Source organism: Erpetoichthys calabaricus, chromosome 10, assembly GCF_900747795.2.
Source record: "Erpetoichthys calabaricus chromosome 10, fErpCal1.3, whole genome shotgun sequence".
NCBI lineage: Eukaryota > Metazoa > Chordata > Cladistia > Polypteriformes > Polypteridae > Erpetoichthys > Erpetoichthys calabaricus.
In genome coordinates, this window is record NC_041403.2 from 128,000,294 (window position 1) to 128,021,405 (window position 21,112).

General features: G+C 41.0%; 1 protein-coding gene across 1 annotated transcript in view; it reads right to left on the reverse strand.

Moving 5' to 3' along the window:
• The window catches only part of LOC114658435 (brefeldin A-inhibited guanine nucleotide-exchange protein 2-like), a 923,594-nt gene that overhangs the window by 33,796 nt on the left and 868,686 nt on the right, over nucleotides 1-21,112 (reverse strand). The gene's annotated exons all lie outside the window — the stretch shown is intronic.

Here is a 21,112-nt window from a genome sequence, read left to right on the forward strand (position 1 = left end):
ATAGATAGATAGATAGATAGATAGATAGATAGATAGATAGATAGATAGATAGATAGATAGATAGATAGATAGATAGATAGATAGATACTTTATTAATCCCAATGGGAAATTCACATTCTTCAGCAGCAGCATACTGATACAATAAATAATATTAAATTAAAGAATGATAATAATACAGGTGAAAAAAACAGACAATAACTATGTATAATGTTAAATATTAACGTTTACCCCCCCTGGTGGAATTAAAGAGTCGCATAGTTTGGGGGAGGAACGATCTCCTCAATCTGTCTGTGGAGCAGGACAGTGACAGCAGTCTGTCGCTGAAGCTGCTCTTCTGTCTGGAGATGACATTATTTAGTGGATGCAGTGGATTCTCCATAATTGATAGGAGCCTGCTGAGCGCCCTTCGCTCTGCCACAGATATTAAACTGTCCAGCTCCATGCCAACAATAGAGCTTGCCTTCCTCACTAGTTTGTCCAGACGTGAGGCGTCTTTCCTCTTAATGCTGCCTCCCCAGCACACCACTGCGTAGAAGAGGGCGCTCGCCACAACTGTTTGATAGAACATCTGCAGCATCTTATTGCAGATGTTGAAGGAAGCCAGCCTTCTAAGGAAGTATAACCGGCTTTGTCCTTTCTTGCACAGCGCATCAGTATTGGCAGTCCAGTCTAATTTATCATCCAGCTGCACTCCCAGATATTTATAGGTCTGCACCATCTGCACACAGTCACCTTTGATGATCACTGGGTCTATGAGGGGTCTGGGCCTCCTAAAATCCACCACCAGCTCCTTGGTTTTGCTGGTGTTCAGGTGTAGGTGGTTTGAGTCGCACCATTTAACAAAGTCATTGATTAGGTCCCTATACTCCTCCTCCTGCCCACTCCTGATGCAGCCCACGATAGCAGTGTCATCAGCGAACTTTTGCACATGGCAGGACTCCGAGTTGTATTGGAAGTCCGATGTATATAGGCTGAACAGGACCGGAGAAAGTACAGTCCCTTGTGGCGCTCCTGTGTTGCTGACCACAATGTCAGACGTGCAGTTCCCAAGACGCACATACTGAGGTCTGTCTTTAAGATAGTCCACGATCCATGCCACTAGGTATGAATCTAATCCCATCTCTGTCAGCTTGTCCCTAAGGAGCAGAGGTTGGATTGTGTTGAAGGCGCTAGAGAAGTCTAGAAACATAATTCTTACAGCACCACTGCCTCTGTCCAAGTGAGAGAGGGATCGGTGTAGCATATAGATGATGGCATCTTCCACTCCCACCTTCTCCTGATATGCAAACTGCAGAGGGTCAAGGGCGTGTTGAACCTGTGGCCTAAGGTGGTGAAGCAGCAGCCTCTCCATGGTCTTCATCACATGTGATGTCAGAGCAACAGGCCGAAAGTCATTCAGCTCACTAGGACGTGATACCTTTGGGACTGGGGTGATACAAGATGTTTTCCAAAGCCTCGGGACTCTCCCCTGTTCCAGGCTCAGGTTGAAGATGCGCTGTAGAGGACCCCCCAGCTCCGATGCACAGACCTTCAGCAGTCGTGGCGATACTCCATCTGGACCCGCTGCTTTGCTGGCACGAAGTCTCCTCAGCTCTCTGCTCACTTGCGCTGTTGTTATTATGGGTGGGGATGTCTTTCCTATGCTGGTATCAGCAGAAGGATGTGTGGAGGGTGCAGTACTCCGAGGTGAGAGTGAGAGTGGGTTAGGGTGGTCAAACCTGTTAAAAAAGTTGTTCATTTGGTTTGCTCTCTTCACGTCTCTCTCAATGGTGGTACCCCGCTTCGAGCTGCAGCCAGTGATGATCTTCATCCCATCCCACACTTCCTTCATGCTGTTATTCTGCAACTTCTGCTCCAGCTTTCTCCTGTACTGCTCCTTCGCCGCCCTGAGTTGGACTCGGAGTTCCTTCTGCACGCGCTTGAGCTCATGCTGATCACCGTCTTTAAAAGCCCTTTTCTTCTGATTCAAAAGGCCCTTGATGTCACTTGTAATCCATGGCTTGTTGTTAGCATAGCAGCGTACTGTTCTTACTGGAACTACAATGTCCATACAGAAGTTGATGTAGTCAGTAGTGCAGTCAACAACTTCCTCAATGTTCTCATTATGAGATCCCTGCAGGATATCCCAGTCTGTAGTTCCAAAAAGTTCTCTCAGAGTATTCTCAGCCTCCGGGGTCCACTTCCTGAATGATCGTGTGGTTACAGGTAGGACTCTAACTTTTGGTTTATAGTGAGGCTGAAGCTGAACCAGGTTATGATCTCCTTTCCCAAGCGCAGGCAGCGGGGTGGCGCTGTATGCGTCTTTAACGTTTGCATACAGTAAATCAATAGTCTTATTTCCCCGGGTGTTACAGTCCACATACTGGGAGAATGCAGGCAATGTTTTGTCCAGCGTCACATGGTTAAAGTCTCCAGCGATTAGCACAAGCGCCTCAGGGTGCTGCGTTTGTAACTTAGCAACAGCGGAATGGATGATGTCACTCGCTGACTCCACGTCTGCCCGAGGAGGAATGTATACAATAACAACAATGACATGTCCAAACTCTCTGGGCAAATAGTAGGGACGTAAACTTACGGTCAACAGTTCGATATCCCTGCAGCAAGTGGAGATTTTGATGTTAACATGTCCAGAGTGACACCACCGTGTATTAACATAGAGAGCGAGTCCTCCTCCTTTGTGCTTCCCACAGGTACTTGCATCTCTGTCCGCTCTAACGGTGCTAAACCCGGGTAGCTCCACGTTGGCATCTGGGATGGTGTTATTTAGCCACGTTTCGCAGAAACACAACAAACTGCATTCTCTGTAGGTCCTTACATTTTTCACCAGCGCAGCCAGTTCGTCGATCTTATTTGAGATTGAGTTTACATTCCCCAGAATCACAGAAGACACCGAAGGCTTGAAACGCCACTTTCTCGCAAGCCGCTTCTTTTTTAGCTTAGTGCCGGCTCTGCTGCCACGATACCGCCTTCTTACCTCGTCGGGTAAATATGGAACCACACCGGCACTGGCATTTGTTCTCAGCGCCCGAAGTTGAGTACTTGAATAGGCGAGTCTCGGCGTGTTAAAATCCATGCCCACGTTGTAAAAGTAAGTGTGTCCAGGGAAGGAATCCACATAAAATAAAGTGGTAGGAGTGATCAATAAATAAAAATAGAAAAATAAAAGTAGAAAAGTACACATACATATACAGTCATACACGGAGCTGCTGAAAAGGCTGCCACTCACGGCGGCGCCGGATGCATAAAATGTATGTTTTTATTATAGTAATAATAATAGTAATAATAATAATAGCAGCTCGCTACTCAAAACGTGGAGCGCCTGGTCTCGTACCCGGGACCTTTGGATTATAAGGCAGCGGTTATTAACTCTGCACCATTCAAGAACACGTATATACTCTCTGTCCACTAACATTTGAGCTTGAGTTGTTAACTCATTTTCAGCAACATGTAAAACAGTTTTTTTTTCTTTGGCTATATTCTTCAATAAAAGCACATGCGTTTATTTGATATTTGGACTAAAGTCTTCACACATTATACACTTCACGTCATTATTAGTATAACATGGGAAATGTTTCTGCTTTAGGTATGTAAATCAAATGCTTTTTTTTTCTTTAGTTATATTCTTGAATAAAGGCACACATGTCTATTTGATATTTGGACTAAAGTCTTCACACATTGTACACTTCATGTCATTATTGGTATAACATGGGAAAAGTCACTGGTTTAGATAGGTGTTCAGCATTTCTTGCCTCACATTTCCTTTCATCCTACACTTACCCTGCAATTAATGTATTCCAAATAACAATATACTGTATTATTTACCCTATGCAACTCCAGGAGCCTCACACACAGATAAAGAGCCTTGGCTTGATCTGGGAGAGCTTTTTGCCCGAGCTGAGCTCTGTCAAGGTGGGAGATGGTACAGCAGGCTGCTTGCTGCTTGTGCTGATTGACACATTTAGAAAACAAAAGATGCTGATGGAGAGGTGTGAAGGGATTTAAGGTGGTCCGGGATTTCGAGTTTTTCATAGGCTTCAGGAATTCTAGTATTAATGTCTTTGTTTGGGCAGAATGGTAGCGCAGCACTGTCATTCCTGTCTCACTGTACCAGGTTGTGTATCGGTTTGGATGATATCTCTGTGTATTTATGGACTGATTGGTATCAGTATGTTTACTCACTCAAAAAAGTTGTCTTTTATTACGATATCCTCAGCAAGAGTGAATCATCATGCGTTAAACAATTTGATAACTGGCTTGTGGAACTTCAGTCCTTTTCATTGTGGTTGGGTTCTATCATAGTTTGCCATTTTCATTTTTCTGAGTATTGTCTTTTTTTTTAACTTGTGTGCACACAACAGGCCACGCAAAGTGTTATGTGCAGGTAACTTTCAAAAATGTAAGGGTTTTATTAAAAATACAATGCAGTGTAATCAGTTCATTTTATATTTATTGTTATGTTTTTTATTTATTGTTATTTGCACAAAGTCCAATGAAACTCTTATGTGTGCTTTTCACCAGCACTTTGTCATTTGGCATGACTTTTGCTTTGTAGGCTAGGTAAAATAACAATACAGAATGTAAAACGTAGTATGTAAAAAGCTGATTCAGTTTAGAGAAAATAATCATATTTTTGACCGCTCATCTGTCTGTTATTACCAGATATGACAAAGCAAAACCACAGAAAAACAGAATTACAGAAGCAAAAGATAACAAGCAGAATGCGGCTTGGCAAAAGGGGGTTGTCATAACTCTATTCACAATGCCTGCTGTGAGCAGATAAGCAAACAAGAAACCAATCCTTACCTCTAGACAATAGAAGCAAAAATATGTGATAAAATGTATTAATTACAGTTTATCTTTGTTGTCACAAGCATGGCTCAGAAACTCAGAAGGCACATTTTCTTAAATTGAGACCTTTGCCACATCAAAATGGACATATTCAGTAAGTTTTAAGGCTTTTTTCCCACATTGTCCTCCAAGTACATATTAGCTCCATTGTAAAATGTAAAAGAGTGGGCTAGTTATATTTTTATATATATATTTTATATATATATATATATATATATATATATATATATATATATATATATATATTACTTTACTATATATATATATTACTTTAGAAAGTAATTTCATGTGGCAACTTAACAAATACTATGACTGTGAAGAAATAACTTTGACTTGGGAAATATCAAACTTGTACTTTAATATTTTGGTTCTGCTTGACTCACTATGAACATTGTCTTTTTTCATCAAAGAAGATTTCATGAAAGTGTATATATGCAGAAGCAATAAACAAATACATAAATGCTTACAAAATCACGATATTGTACACATTCTTATGAATTGAATGGAAAGCTACTATTTCAAGAACACATTCATCCTCAACATATGCTAAATGTGGACCAATACACTTTGTAGTTGTACTCCACACTTACCTTTTCAAAATTACACTCTCTAATTCACCCAGCCCAACATGCATTCTGCAAGTTTTGGATTTATCCTTAACCTCTACACAGTACTGGAGAAATATTTTTAAACTGCTTTCTATATTTCTAGGACTCTGAATAGACTCTGTTACATTTATCTCCTGTTTATATCATACTAGCCAACCCGCGGCGTACCATACACCGCATAATCAGGCTGCGTTTTTAACGATTTTTAAGCACAGGGAAAAAATTAACATTTGAAAAATCCGTAATTTATTAAACCACCAAGAAAAGTAACATTGTAACAATGCACGGTACAAACCAACATACAATTGTCCGTGACTGAAAACTGGAGGACCGCCATCACGCCTTTTCTTCCCAGAGCGAGGGACGGGGGTGGACGGTGCTCGGGCGCGGAGGGCGGAACGGGAGGAGAGGGGAAGGATGCCTATTCCGCCCCCTCCGTCATGCTAGTCTGCTGATTTCTCGTTCAGTATGCACTGCCTGCTCATGTGCCCACCCCCAACTCGTCACCTGAGTCGTTTTCGTCTTTGCACAGTCCTCATGCACCTGTGAGTCATGAAGACTTTTCATTGTTCTTTGCGGTTCTGGCTGCTTTTCTATATATAATACACCAAGTCACCCGACCTTGGTAGTAGCGCATGGGGGGGAAATGGGGTGTACAAAGGGCAGGGCCGTAATCAGTGCGAGCGTATGACCCGCACTCGGAATTGGAGAACAATTGCAAGCCCCGGTTTCCAGCACGAATGGGGTTCAGCGGCTTACCCACGCCTCTCTGCGCCGGGTAGACACACGTTGATCCATTCAATGTAGCGCGCGTGCAGTAAATGAAGATCTCATGGCAAGCCTGAAAGCATAAAATTGGAGCTGTGTGACTCGCGTTCTTTTCGCAGTTCGCTTTTCCTCAACATGGGTCAATTGTATGTGCCAGCCTGGATCTCCGTAAGGGAATAGCAGTGGATAAACCACGGGGTCACAGTTCATATTGAGAACAGAGATACGCCTGCAAGCATCTCCCCTTGGATATATGCAAATGTCGCGTTGTGCAGGAGGTTCCCCATCTTCACCTACAAAGATAGCAGCAACATCAGTTTGACAGGACGGGGCGTTATACCTTCTCATAACCAGACTTGGATTTTTCATGAACACCATTCGTACAGCAGTAACAGGGTTACAGTGAGTGATAATGTCATGCATTTGCATGTAAGACTTTGCGAAGGGATTAACCTGTCATATCATGTCGTCTAGTTGAAGCAACAAAATGTCACTGTAAGCACTATTACATTCCTTTTGCAAACATTGACTGGTAGCCTCAGCAGAATCGAAGATATATAGCTGACTGTATTGTAGTGACGTGTCAGGATTGGTATATAAAGGAGAGACCTGGTGATAAATTTGACTGTAGATTCTGAAAGCATATGGTCCTTGTCCAGGTGGTTGAGCGATATGTGCGCCCATTGACGCGAAAGCTAAAGCAGAGTTGTATTCCCTGATATGATCACAGTAATTTCGGGACAGCGGGTTCTTGCCAGTCAAGAGGTCTAAAAAAAGAGGGGGTTTGGATAGCGGTGGCAAAGACACCTTGCCGGCATGACAACACTTAGTGTAATGTCCGGATTTGTTGACCTCTGCTGGCCAATGAAGAGCACTGCAAGAAGCACATAGTGCGGAAGGTAGGCCAATGTTATGTTCTTGGACGTGAATGGTGGTATATTCTTGAAAAGCTGCAGAAAACTGAATGCGATGTTTGTGCATGAACGATTTAGTGCTGTGTTGACACTGAAGGGAATTGGAATGAGCTGTTTCGAAGCATTGCCGGCAATGTTCAAATTGCATAATTCGTTCAGTGGAGTGTGTTTTTAAATGCATGTTGAGATATCTCTGCACTTGGAACGTTTTTGAACAAATTGTGCATTGAAAGATCTGTTTGGAATGCGTTTGTTCAGTGGAGTGTGTGTTTAAATGTGCTTTGAGAGACTTCTGGCGCGTGAAGGTTTTGGAGCAGTGTTGACACTGAAAAGAATTCATCAGGGAATGTGTTTTGAGATGGTTAGTAAGGTATTTGCATGCGTGAAAGTGTTTGTCGCAAAGTTTGCATACAAATGTTTGTGTTGAATGGATCTGCATATGGTTGTGGAGATCCATCTCACCTGTGAAGTCCTTGTTACAAAATGTGCAATTGAAGGTGAGAGTGGAATGAGTTCGTAAGTGTTTCTTGAGAGCACGAGTTGTTTTGAAGCATTGCTGGCAATGTTCACATTGCATCATTCGGTTAGTGTTGCGTTTTTTTTAAATGTGCGTTCAGATATCTCTGCACTCGGAAGCTTTTGGAACAAAAGGTGCATTGAAAGTCCTGTGTGGAATGCGTTTGTTCAGAGGAGTGTGTCTTTAAATGTTTTTCAGGAAGAGGAGAGTGGGCAGGTGACATCACATTAGTGTGGCGAGCAAGTGGGTGTGCACCCTGTGTGCACATACCTACAGCGTCAAAAGATGTCACCAGAAGGTTATCACGTGTGTATTTGAGAGGCATGAGAACCTTGTAATGCCCATGATCCAAAGGACCGCTAAAGAGCTGGGATATGGAGAGATGTTGGGCCGGATTGTACACTCGAGGAGAGGCATGAGGACATTCTTGGAAGTGAATGCCGAAGTTATCCCAATGTTGGCAAACAAAGCCAACAGCCATGTTGCGAAGTTTGAGAGCAACAGTTTCGTCAATGACATTTTTCCAGAAAAACACGACTGATAGAAACAGTTACTTGATGCAGGAATTTCTATAACATTGAAAGAAGTGTTGTTTCCATGAAATACGTTTGAAGCGGTAGCCATGGAGGGCAAATGAACAGTCAACGTGGCTCACAGCTGGATTTGGACCGCAGCACAGACCAAAGCGAGTGAATATGTGTTTGATGAGCTGTTCGAGTTGGCGGGCAGTGCTCTGAGGTGCGTTCCCAATCATGTGGGAGGAGGGGTAGAGTTTCTGGGCAGGGCTTCGTTGTTCCTTTCCCATGGTTTTCGATGGTGGACGCGGTCGGGTGTCGTAACCGAAAAGAATAATGAAAAGTCAACATGGCTCAGAGGTGCATGTGGACTCCTAGCACAGACGAAAGCGACTTACTAGGTGGTCGGTGAGTTTTTGCGTCCGGGCACATAAGCAGGCAGTGTGAATGCCTAGAGAGCGAGGGTGAACGCGGGCCGGGGAATAGTCTTCCATGTTCCTGCAGGACCATCGAAGAAGACGCATGTTTGTCGCGGATGCGGTGGACGCGGGCTGGAGAATAAGGAGTGTTGGTGGGCAGGGAAACGTTTTCCGTGTTCCTGCAGGACAATCTAAGAAGACGCATGTTTGTTGCGGATGCGAATTGCTGTATGTAGCGTGTAAAACAGTTTGCGATGGTGCACGCGGTCGTGCGTTGTAACCGAAAAGTCAACGTGGCTCAGAGGTGCATGTGGACTGTAGCCCAGACGAACATAAATGACGGCGTGTTTTCCGAGGCGTCGCGTCCGAGTTGGTGGGCGTAGCTGTCTTGCGTGCTTTTCCATGGGTGGCTACTTGTCGGCGGCTAAGTGAATTATATATAGATACTACATCTCCTTCAGAATTAAAAAATACAATATTATATAAATCACACAATGTTAATGGTTGTCTTTTATTGTTTTTGAAAAACTCAGTAAAATAATTTAAAAAATATATACATAATAAGCACACACAAGCACACTTAACATGGAACAAATATATGGGACCTACTAGCCAAGCAGGGAGGCACTTCTGACAGTATGTTTGTGCATATAAACCACGAAGAGTTGTTTTCCACAAGTCAACTGAAACTGCTTTATTTTAACTGAGAATGGCAAGAGGCCTCACTGTTTATATACTGTCTGGCACTAGATGGCAGCATAACCCCTTAACATTAGTTTCATGTTATTTATAATTTTATGAAAGTTTTAAAACGTAGAATCCATCTCCTACTAATATATTAATTAGTGATTCATTTTTATGTTTTGAAACATAACATGGCGCTTATGACAAAAGGTTTGCCTCTTTGTTAAATGTGTCACATTAAAGCTTTCTTATATGTCTGTCATTTCAATGCCTTCTGTAGAAGGACAATTACCGTACTGTATATACTCGAATATAAGCCGAGTTTTTCAGCACCCAAAATGTGATGAAAAATGTCACCCTCGGCTTATATTCGAGTCAGGTCCCGCTGCCCCCGCCAACCTGACAGAAAGCTGGAGTGTACTGAACACATGCGTGTGCGGGAGAGAGAGACAAACACACACACACACGCACGCACGTGCGCTCACGAGAGAGAGAGAGAGAGAGAGACAGAGACACAGACACACACACACATACATACATACATGCGGGAGCGAGAGAGATACCATATTGTTTTTGCTGACCCTCTTCTCCACTTACAGAGCTAGTTTACTGTTTTTCACTGAAATAAATACTCAAAAACATTTAACCTCATTTAATGTACGGTAATTTTATTGGTATTTATTTTGATTATTGAAACTTACCAGTAGCTGCTGCATTTCCCACCCTAGGCTTATACTCGAATCAATAAGTTTTTCCAGTTTTTGTAGGTAAAATTAGGTACCTCGGCTTATATTGTGAAACTGCTCTGCTACGGGTAACCAATGATTTGCTTATGGCAGCAGACTCTGGACAAACTACATATTAATTCTGTTAGACCTCAGTGCAGCATTTGACACTGTTAGACATGACATCCTACTGTCCAGAATTGAGAACATGCTAGGTATCTCTGGCACTGCCCTTCAGTGGTTCAAGTCCTATCTGACTGATAGGCAAGAGTTTGTTAGTCTTGGCAACAGCAGATCCAGCTCAGCGCCAGTCACACAAGGAGTCCCTCAGGGCTCTGTCCTCGGTCCTCTGCTTTTCTGTATTTATATGCTTCCCCTTGGCCATATTATCCGTAGTTATGGATTGGGTTATCATTTTTATGCAGATGATACTCAGCTCTACTTCAATGTTAAAAGTGGAACTTCATCAGAGCTTTCTCAGCTCACAACCTGCCTTAGTGAAATTAAAACCTGGATGGAGCAGAACTCTTTAAAATTAAATTGCAATAAAACTGAACTCCTGCAAATTGGGACTAAAATGCAACTTAATAAAATGAGCTCCTTCCCAGTCCATCTTGGCAGTGATCTCATCAGACCTGCCTCTACTGTAAAAAATCTTGGTGTCATTTTTGATTCCTCCCTCACTTATTCCGCCCACATAAATCACATTAAGAAACTTTCTTACTTTCACCTCCGTAACATATCCCGTGTTCGCTCCTTCCTCTCCTTCTCTAATGCTGAGAAACTTGTCCATGCTTTTATCACATCCCGCATCGATTATTGTAATTCCCTACTGGCAGGTGCCCCTTCTAATCTTATATCACAGCTCCAGCTTATTCAAAACTCAGCTGCAAGAGTCCTTACTCGAACCAGCAGCACCGAGCACATCACACCCATCCTGCTCCGTCTTCACTGGCTCCCTGTGTCTTACAGAATCGAATATAAAATCCTACTAATAACCTACAAAGCTTTAAATAAGCTCGCACCAAACTACATCAGTGACCTTCTCCATCACTATGTGCCTGCCCGCCCACTAAGGTCCTCTGATTCTGGTAATCTTGTTGTGCCCCTCACTAATCTACACTCCATGGGTGACAGGGCCTTCAGCTGTATAGCGCCCAGACTCTGGAATGACCTACCAAAATTAATCAGGTCAGCTGACTCCATGAATTCTTTTAAAAAACAACTCAAAACTCATCTGTTCAGGAAGGCTTTTAGCTCTACTTGACTTTATTACCCTTCTCTCAGTTTACCTCTCTGTCAAGATGCCAATGTAACCTGTATGTGTGTGCTAGACCATCAATTATGTTGTCTGTTTTTTTTCTCAGAATTTACTGTCTTAATCTTCTTTATTTATTTATCTGGTTTGTACAATGCTATATACTGTATATTCTGCCGTTCTTTATTTATTCTGTAAGTGCCTTGAGCATGGGAAAGGTGCTATATAAATAAAATGTATTATTATTATTATTATTATATACAGTATACTTAGATGACCAAAACAAAGCAAAACAAACAGAAACTATAGATATTTATTTAAGAATTTATTAGAATAACAATAAAAAAAAACTGCTCATTGGTTATTGAAATTGGTTACTACTGAAAGCTCAACAGGGAAAACTTTCAAAATTTCACGTTTTTTATTTATCATGTAAAAAATAGAATATGGTTTTCCTGAAAACCTAAATACAGCAGATTAAGAAAAATTAGTAATTTCTGAAAAGTTAAAGTCACCTCAGCAAAACAACTATCTTATAACCTGTACATTCATAAAACTAAGCAACAATTATAGTGTTATCATGTCTTCTAGAAAATTATGTATTTGTTTTTCTATTATAAGTAATAAATTATCTCTTTTAAAAATATAAAAATCCATAATATAGACAGATAATTAAACATTTTCTAAAACAACTGAAATTAGTTTATAATCTCCAACACAAAATGCCTACTAATTTGATTAAATTACAGTGTTGCTTGTTTAAATTTAGTGATCAGAATATTCAACATGTACAGTGGTACCTCTGGTCACGATTGTAATTCGTTCCAAAACTCAGGACGCGACCCGAACGTAATTTCCCCATAAGATTGTATGTAAATACAATTAATCTGTTCCAGACCATAAGAACTGTATGTAAATATATATTTTTTTAAGCACAAAAATAGTTAATTATACCATAGAATGCACAGTGTAATAGTAAACTGAATGAAAAACATTGAATAACACTGAGAAAACCTTGAACAACAGAGAAAACTAACATTGAAAGAGTTCGCGCTACACCTTTACGAACTGCTCGCTATAAACACTTTATGAGTTTTAAGCACAGGGAAAAAAAAATTAAATGCCACTTCTCTTGCAAAACTTTTCAAACCATCCTCTACTGTAGTGTTTTCCAATCACTGTGCCAGCGCGAGAAATCATGAGGTGTGCCGTGGAAGATTATCCAATTTCACCTGATTGGTACTCTAAGGCTGCCTGTTTGTTCTGCCTGTCACTAGAGGGCAATACAACGTCTTGCTCCAATTAACACTAGAATTACCAGAGCCTATGAAAAAACTCGTAGATCGGCCCACCTTAAATCGCTTCTTAAATCCGTTCGCACCTCTCCGACATCGTCTTTTGTCTTCTAAATGTGCAGATAAAGACAAGCTGCAAGCAGCTGGCTATTCCATCCCCCCACCAACTTAGAACGTGAATGAACTTCTCCCAGCTCATGCCTTGATTGCTTATCTGGGAGTGAAGTGGAGTTTTAGAGTGGAAATAATAGATCATTATTTGGAACACACACATTTCATGTGTGTTGCATTTCTACAGTAATCTGTGTAAACACATTTTTAAAACAGAAACGTTTTTCATAGTCTAGTAGTAAATGACAAAATGTAGGCATAAACTATATAATGTATGAAGCCTGAAGTCCAAATATCAAAGAAACACTTTCACAAAAGGTACAAATATAACAGAACAAGTGCGCTTTTATTCAAAAATATAAATGCAGAAAAAAAAAGCCGCCTTAGTGTGTGACATTGATACTCATTTACTATGTCTGCCACCGTGGCACAACAGTATCAGTTGCTGACAGGGATCCAAAGGGTCACGAGTTCGATCCTGCATAACTCCCTTTTGAGAAGTGAATTGCTCTTATTCTTACTATTTTAGAATAAAAAGATACATTTGATTTCAGTCTGTAACACCTGGTGTAATTTATGATACTTGCAAAGGTTAGCTTTGTTTTTTTTTTTATTCACTTTTCATTCTCTCAGTCGCGTTCAGGATCCGTGCTATATAAAATCATCACATTCAAATGTTAACAGTTCCCACACACCCAAGGACCGCCCTTCCTACATTTACGACATGTGTATTTGTTGCAGTGTACACACCTTTCTGTGCTATGGTTCCTATTACACTGAACAAGCACCTGTAATTTGCAGCTCTATTCATTATCTCAAAACACCACGCACATTCACACTAATTCCCAGTTATGTCCACCACTCACACCCACGCCCACAACCATAGAGAACTGATTCCACATCAGAGAATTTTCAGTTCCAGCATAAATTCACACCTGATCTGATGCTGTTCGTTTTCAAATAATATTGCATTAGTGCGATGATGTTTTCACATATATTGTCTTTCTTTCAGGTGTGTAATAGAAACCACAGCATAGAGGCACACACATTGTAAATGTAGGAAAGACGATCCTTGTGTGTGTGTGAACTGTTAACTGTTAACATTTGAATCTGATGATTGCATATAGCGCTGTCTTATTCAGTGCGCTTATTCAGTGCACGCAAGAACATGCAGGTGGCCAGTTGCTGTGTGCTACAACATGCTGGCAGTGATCAACGCACATTTTAAAAAAAGAAAGAGACAAATATATGTGACGTTTTGAAGAAATCATTTTATGACGTGAATAGTACCAATCAGAAAACATCGTCGAAGTAATACAATATTATTTGAAAACGAACAGCGTCAGATCGGGTGTGAATTTATACTGGCGCTGTTAGAGTCAGATCAGAAGCTGAATAAGCTAAATAAGCTCCTGTTCTGACTCTAAGTAAAAAGCATGAATTAATCAACAGAAATAACCTCCATCAATATTTTAAACTTAATGATTTTACAGTACATACCAGTTTATAAATTTTATGTCCGTTTGAGGTTACAAAGAAAAAAAATAACACTTTCTCCAAAGCGGGGAATCGAACTCGGGTTTCTGAGGCACGGCAGGGCTGAGTCAGCAAATCTTAGCATTACGCCACGGAAGGTGTTGTATGGTTCTTAAACCTTTTGTGAAAGTGTTTATTTGATTTTTGGACTTCAGGCTTCACACATTCTATAGTTTATGCCTACATTTTGTAACATTACTAAAATATGAAAAAGTTTCTGTTTTAACAATGTGTTTACACAGATTACTGTAGAAACGGAACACATGTGAAATGCGTGTGTTCCAAATAACGATCTATTATTTCCACTCTAAAACTCCAGCAGTTCAGTTACTCCCAGATAATCAAACAAGGCATGAGCTGGGAAAACTTAGTGAACTTTCTGCGACGGTGGGGGATGGAATAGCCGGCTGCTTGCTGCTCGTCTTAATTGGCACATTTAGAAGACAAAAGACGATGGCAGAGAGGTGCGAACGGATTTTAAGGTGGGCCGGATCTACAAGTTTTTTCGTAGACTCTGGTAATTCTAGTGTTAAGTGGGTTGCCAACCGCCAGTAAAATAGAAGAAGATGAAGAAGAAATACAAAAGTACATAGTCATGCTGCGAGTGAGACAATGCAGCAGGTAATAGCAATGGATAAATATTTGAAAAGAAAAAGTAGTCAATTTGACTTGGGTCCTGGAGAAAATTCCGACCCAGATGAAGGCCCTAGCATGAATAGTGGTCAGAAGAAAGCAAAAAAGGTGAGCTCAAGACAATATAATGAAAGTTATCTTGCCTTTGGATTCACTTATACTGGGGAACCAACTGAGCCAATTCCGCTATGCCTGGTGTGCAGGGAAAAATTGTCTAACAGTGCCATGGTTCCAAGTAAACTTAAACACCATCTTCAGACAAAACACCTATCACTTCAAAACAAGAACATGGACTATTTTGTTCAACTGCGTGAAAAGACTGAGAAACAGGCGGTGTTAATGAGGAAAACCACCAGACGAGTGAGAAAGAACTTAAAGCTAGCAACCAAGTTGCTGAACTCATCGCTAAATCAAAAGAGCCACACACCGTAGCAGAGACATTAATACTGCCTGCCTGCAAAATTATCTTAAAAGAGATAATCGGCCCTGGTGCTGTTAAAGAAATAGCCCAAGTCCCTCTCTCAAATAATACAATTTCCAGACATTTTGAAAACATGTCTGCTGACATTGAAAAGTTAGTTTTGGAAAAGTTGTGCATTAGCGGCAAATTTGCATTGCAAATCGATGAATCTATAGATATCAGTGGACATGCACAACTTATGTCAGATGTGCGCTTTGTACATGGAGACATCATCAGAGAAAACTTTCTGTTTTGCAAGGAATTGCCAGAAAGAACAACAGGAGAGGAAATTTTTCGAGTTGTGTCAGAGTACCTTGAACAAAGAGGACTGAAGTGGCAAAACTGCGTAAGATGGAGTCCGATGGAGCAGCTGCCATGCTCGGGCAGTCCAAAGGATTTGTAAACAGAGTAAAAGAGCAACATCCAGATGTCATTGCAACGCATTGTTTTCTGCACTGGGAAACACTCGTTGCCAAGACATTGCCGGCAGACCTGGCTGCTGTACTGGAAGATGTTGTGCGCATGATAAACTTTGTGAAAACGAGACCTTTAAAAAGTCTCATTTTCGCATCACTGTGTGAGGAAATGGGGGCGCAACATAAAGTGTTATTGCTCCACATGGAGGTCCAGTGGCTATCCCGTGGCAAAGTTTTAACCCGTGTGTATGAGCTGCGGGAGGAACTTAAAGTGTTTTTGGCAAATCAGAAGTATGATGACGCTAAGTTGTTCTCAAGTGACGAGTGGTGTGCAAGACTAGCATATCTGGAAGATATATTTCAACATCTGAATGACCTGAACACACAAATGCAAGGCCGAAATGAAAACCTGCTCACAAGTACAGATAAAATAAAGGGATTTTTTTCAAACGTGCAGCTCTGGAAACAACATGTCGAAAGTGCCAACCTTAACATGTTCCCACACACCCAGAAATGGCAGGGTGTCAACAGTGCTGCACTGTGTGAGACAATAGGTAAACATCTGCAAAGTCTTGAACAGAAGTTGTCATGTTATTTCGCTTCACTTTCCACTGATTGCCTTGACTAGGTTAGGAACCCATACAGCTCAGCTGCAGTTGGAAAGGACATGACTTTGCAGGAGCAGGAAGAAATAACTGAACTGAGACAAAATCGTGGTCTAAAACTGAGCTTTGCTGATCTACCTTTGGACAGTTTTTGGCTGACTGCTGCCAAGGAGTTCCCCATTCTGGCAAACAAAGCTATTTCAGTTCTGCTCCCTTTCTCCAAAACCTATCTATGCGAGGTGGGCTTTTCAAGCATGACTGCTATAAAGATGAACAAAAGAGAGAGACTGAGAGCTGTTGAGGAAGATCTTTGTGTGTCTTTCTTCAATTCCTGCAAGAATATCAGCTTTGTGTTCAACTAAACAGGCCCAGGTAAGTAAATTGAGTAAATTGAGACTAGATATTCATTATATTTCAATAAATATACTTTTTGTGACATTTTTGTTTGGTGGTGTGCCTTGTGATTTTTCTAATGTGAAATATGTGCCGTGGCTCAAAAAGGTTGGGAAACACTGCTCTACTGGCTTTAAATTCCTCACCTTCGCAATCGAAGAAGGATTTTTTTTCAGCAAATCGCCATGAATTTTCCTGGCTTTCTCGCATTTGATCGGCTCGCTTACGCTATCGATTGCAAGTTGCTTATCGTTGAACCACACTAGCAACAGTTGTTCCACCTCTTCCAGCACTTGAGGCCTCTGCTTGGTTAACATTGTAACTCCTTTTGCAACATCAGCTGCTTTGTTAAGCCCTGTATATGCAAACAAAAGAAAATGGGAAACAGAGAATGGGAAATCATTGGCACATACGAACGCGCGTAGGGAAACTGGCCGCCAGTGTTTTTGTTCTCCACCAGAGCGTGTGGCTTCAGCATACTGTCACATCAAGGAACCACTGGAGCACTTTAAAGCTGAATATAAAGTGACCATAATGTGATTGCTTGTAATTTGCAAATTATGCAGCATTTTACACAGCAATCTGAAGTGGTTTGGACATGTAGTGATAATAACCTTGGACATCTTCCATGGTAGATGTGACAGATACAACTCACAGGAAAAGAATAGATACTCAGAACCAAGACTTCTTTACATTTTGCACCTACTTATTATTCTCCTGATGTACAGTTTGTATTTTCTCCTCATATCTGTGTAGGTTTTCCTCCTGGTACACTGATTTTACAACCACATCTTCAAAGATATACAGTATGGGTTAGGCAGACTGGTGATTCCAAACTGGCCTTGTGTGAGTGAGAGTGCTGGTACAGTATGTGCATGAGTGAAGATTTCCAGGGCTGATTTCTGCCCAGGTCCTAGTCAAAGTCGTCAGAAACACCCTGACTTTTGAGTTTGGCTAGGTCCAGCCTCATTTTCCTAGTAGGCGGTAGCTTACTGGATCTAAGCTGGATCTTCAGAACAGCAACAACAAGTCTGTGATCAGAATTCACAAAGCGGGCATTTCTGTAGACCCTGGAGTTTTATAAAAGCGTCCAGCATCCTATCTATCATCTCAGAGCTGTGTGAAGTTTTTTTTTACAGTGGCTGGAGTGCCAATGATGGCATCCAATTTTACCACTATCCTCTTTTCCACAACATCTTCTAGTGTGTCGACCTGTGATGGAGCAGGCATTCCTGATAAATTTGTTTAGGTATTATGCTTCTTTTGAGCTCAGGTTGCATTCCCAGGAGACTGCAGCATAGAACACCACACAGGCTACCATGGACTGGTAGAACATTTCCAATAGCTTGCTGCACATATTAGAACAATCTAGATGAGAACAGGCCATTCAGCCCAACAAAGCTTGCCAGTCCTGTTGACTGAATTCTTCTAAAAAACCATCAAGTCTAGTTTTTAAAGTCCCTAAAGTCTTACTGTCTACCATGCTACTTGGTAGGTTATTCCAAGTGTCTATGGTTCTCTAGGTAAAGAAAAACTTCCTAATGTTTGTGTGAAATTTACCCTTAACAAGTTTCAAACTGTGTTCTTGATGAACTCATTTTAAACTAACAGTCTTGATCCACTGTACTAATTCCCTGGAGCCTACGAAAAAAGTCATAATGCCGGGACACCTTAAAGTCCTTCGCACCTCTTCATCAGCAACTTTGTTTTGCAAATGTGTCAATCAGCACAAGCAACATACTATCCCATTCCCCCCACCAACGCAGCTGAAGTTCTCCCAGCCCAAGTCTGTTTCTATGTTTGCAAGAACCTAGAATCATCCTGACCTAGAATCGCATCAGGTCAGGTTAGGAAGCATGCACTGGTACAGGGTAAATAATATGTCATTATTTGGAATACATACCTTTCATGTGTGTTCCGTGTCTACAACAATCTGGGTAAATGTAGGATGACATGAAATGTGAGGAAAGAAATGTTGAACGCATAACTAAAATAGAAACTTTTTTCATGTTATAGCAATCCATCCATCCATTGTCCAACCCGCTGAATCCGAACACAGGGTCACGGGGGTCTGCTGGAGCCAATCCCAGCCAACACAGGGCACAAGGCAGGAAACAATCCTGGGCAGGGTGCCAACCCACCGCAGGACACACACAAACACACCCACACACCAAGGCCAATTTAGAATCGCCAATCAATAATTGACAAAATGCTGAAGTGAAGTGTATACTGTAAGACAGAAGTCCAAATATCAAATGAACACTTTCACAAAAGGTATAACAAAACATTCACGCTTTTATTCAAGAATATATGTGTAAAAACTTAAGCCCAACTATCAATTGACAGAGAACCGACAGATCTACTTGGATGCTGCAAAGGTGAGAACTGCAGCATCATAATTAAGAAGTTAGCAGTTTGAACCCAGGTTCTTCCCATTTTGAGTAGTGAGCTGCTATTATTATTATTATTATTATATAATAAAAACATCCATTTGATTTGAGTCTTTAAAACCCATTGAACATTTTTGCAGTTTACATTTTCATACATTATACACTTCACTTCAGCATTTTGTCAATTATTACTATAACATGAAAGAAGTTTCTGTTTTACGAGTACTTATGTGTTCAACATTTCTTGCCTCGCATTTTCTGTCATCCTAGAATTACATGGATTGTTGTAGACACAGATAACATGAAATGTATATGTATTCCAAATAACGATATATTATTTACCCTATACAATTCCAGGCACCTCACATCCAGATAAACAGATTTGAGCTGGGAGAACATCAACTGTTTCAGTAGGGGGATGACATAGTAGGCTGCTAGCTGTCACTGCTGATCGACACATTTGCAAAACAAAGACGCTGGTGAAGAGTTGTGAAGGAATTTAAGGTGTCCCAGCATTACGTCTTTTATCGTAGGCTTCAGGGATTCTAGTTTTAAATACTTCAATCATGTCACATCTTAATCTTTTTTTGTTTAAACTGAAAAGGCTCAGCTCTTTTATCTTAATTCATAATTCATTCTCAGTAGCCCTGAATGAGCCTAGTTGATCTCCTTTTCTAGTGCTGCTATGTCCTTTTAGTAACCTGGAGACCAAAACTACACACAGTACTCCAGATGAGGTCTCACAAGTGCATTATAAACAGGGGTGCACATAACTTTTTCAGTGAGTTACTCAAGTTAGTACCATCAGATGGAGTTTGGCACACAATTCAATTCAAAGAGCTTTATTGGCATGACCATAAACAGTTTTGCCAAAGAAATTGAAAATATTGAAATAAAACAATTTCTATAACAGATTTAACAGCAAGGTAAAAAATTAGGGTAAAAAATAAATAAAGATACAACAACAATAATAAAATAAAAAATATAGCAGCAGCTTAAAAAGAGGTAACAATCAGAAATACCTGATCACTCTATACAGAGTAAGGTTTTAATAAATGCAACTTTCCTCATTTTCCTCCTCGCCGTCTACCTCACAGTCCTCTACTTCAGCTTCCTGCATGGATGATGATAGATGATAGGATGATAGGATAGATGATGATGCTGCAGATGCACCTCCCTCTCCTTGGTTAAGCCTCCACTTAGCTGTCTCCATCCACAGGTCCACCGCTGGTTTTGGGTCAAATGTCTCTGTGGTCTTCTTTGACTGGTGGATGTGCATTAGGGCCATGAGGCGAGCATGTGACAGACAAGATCTGTGCTTGTTTTTTATTATGTTAAGATTTGAGAATCCCCTCTCACAGGCTGCACTGCTCAAAGGCAGTGTAAGAGACAGTTTAACCAATTTGACAAAGTTGGAGTAAAGATCTGGATTGCTTATACAGTATTTATTATCTGGACCAAGTCATACACAGCAGATGCTGCCAAGCGTTTCCATGTTTGCTTTAAGCGCATCCATTCTGTGACAGTTGTGTCTTTGTCAAGACTCAGTGTGACTTCATAATTCTGAAGAATGGTACAAACTGTTGTATTGCCAAAACGATGTAAATCTTGTATTTCCTGAGGCCAAGTTGAAGGATCAAATATTAAGAAATGATCACATGACTTCAGTGAGTCATATCTGACTCCAAACTCCTCAATTAAACCCCTGAGTAAGTTTATCTTGTCCCTGTCAGCATCAGCATTAGAAACAGTATATGCTCTGTAGTGGCCTTCAGCATCAAGCAAAAGTGTAAACTGTCCTATGGCCACCATGAGTTCATCCTTACATTCTCCAATGCTCAGCTTTTCCTTCTGAAACACAACGAATGTGGTCTTCAAAATCTTGCCAATGTCAAGCACGTTGCCCAGAAAACACTGAAATTGGTCTGTGCAGATATCCTGTAAGTCACTGTTATCACTCGTGGCCAGTTGCATTTTAATGGCTGGCAATAATCTTGATATTTTTAGCAGTGTGTCA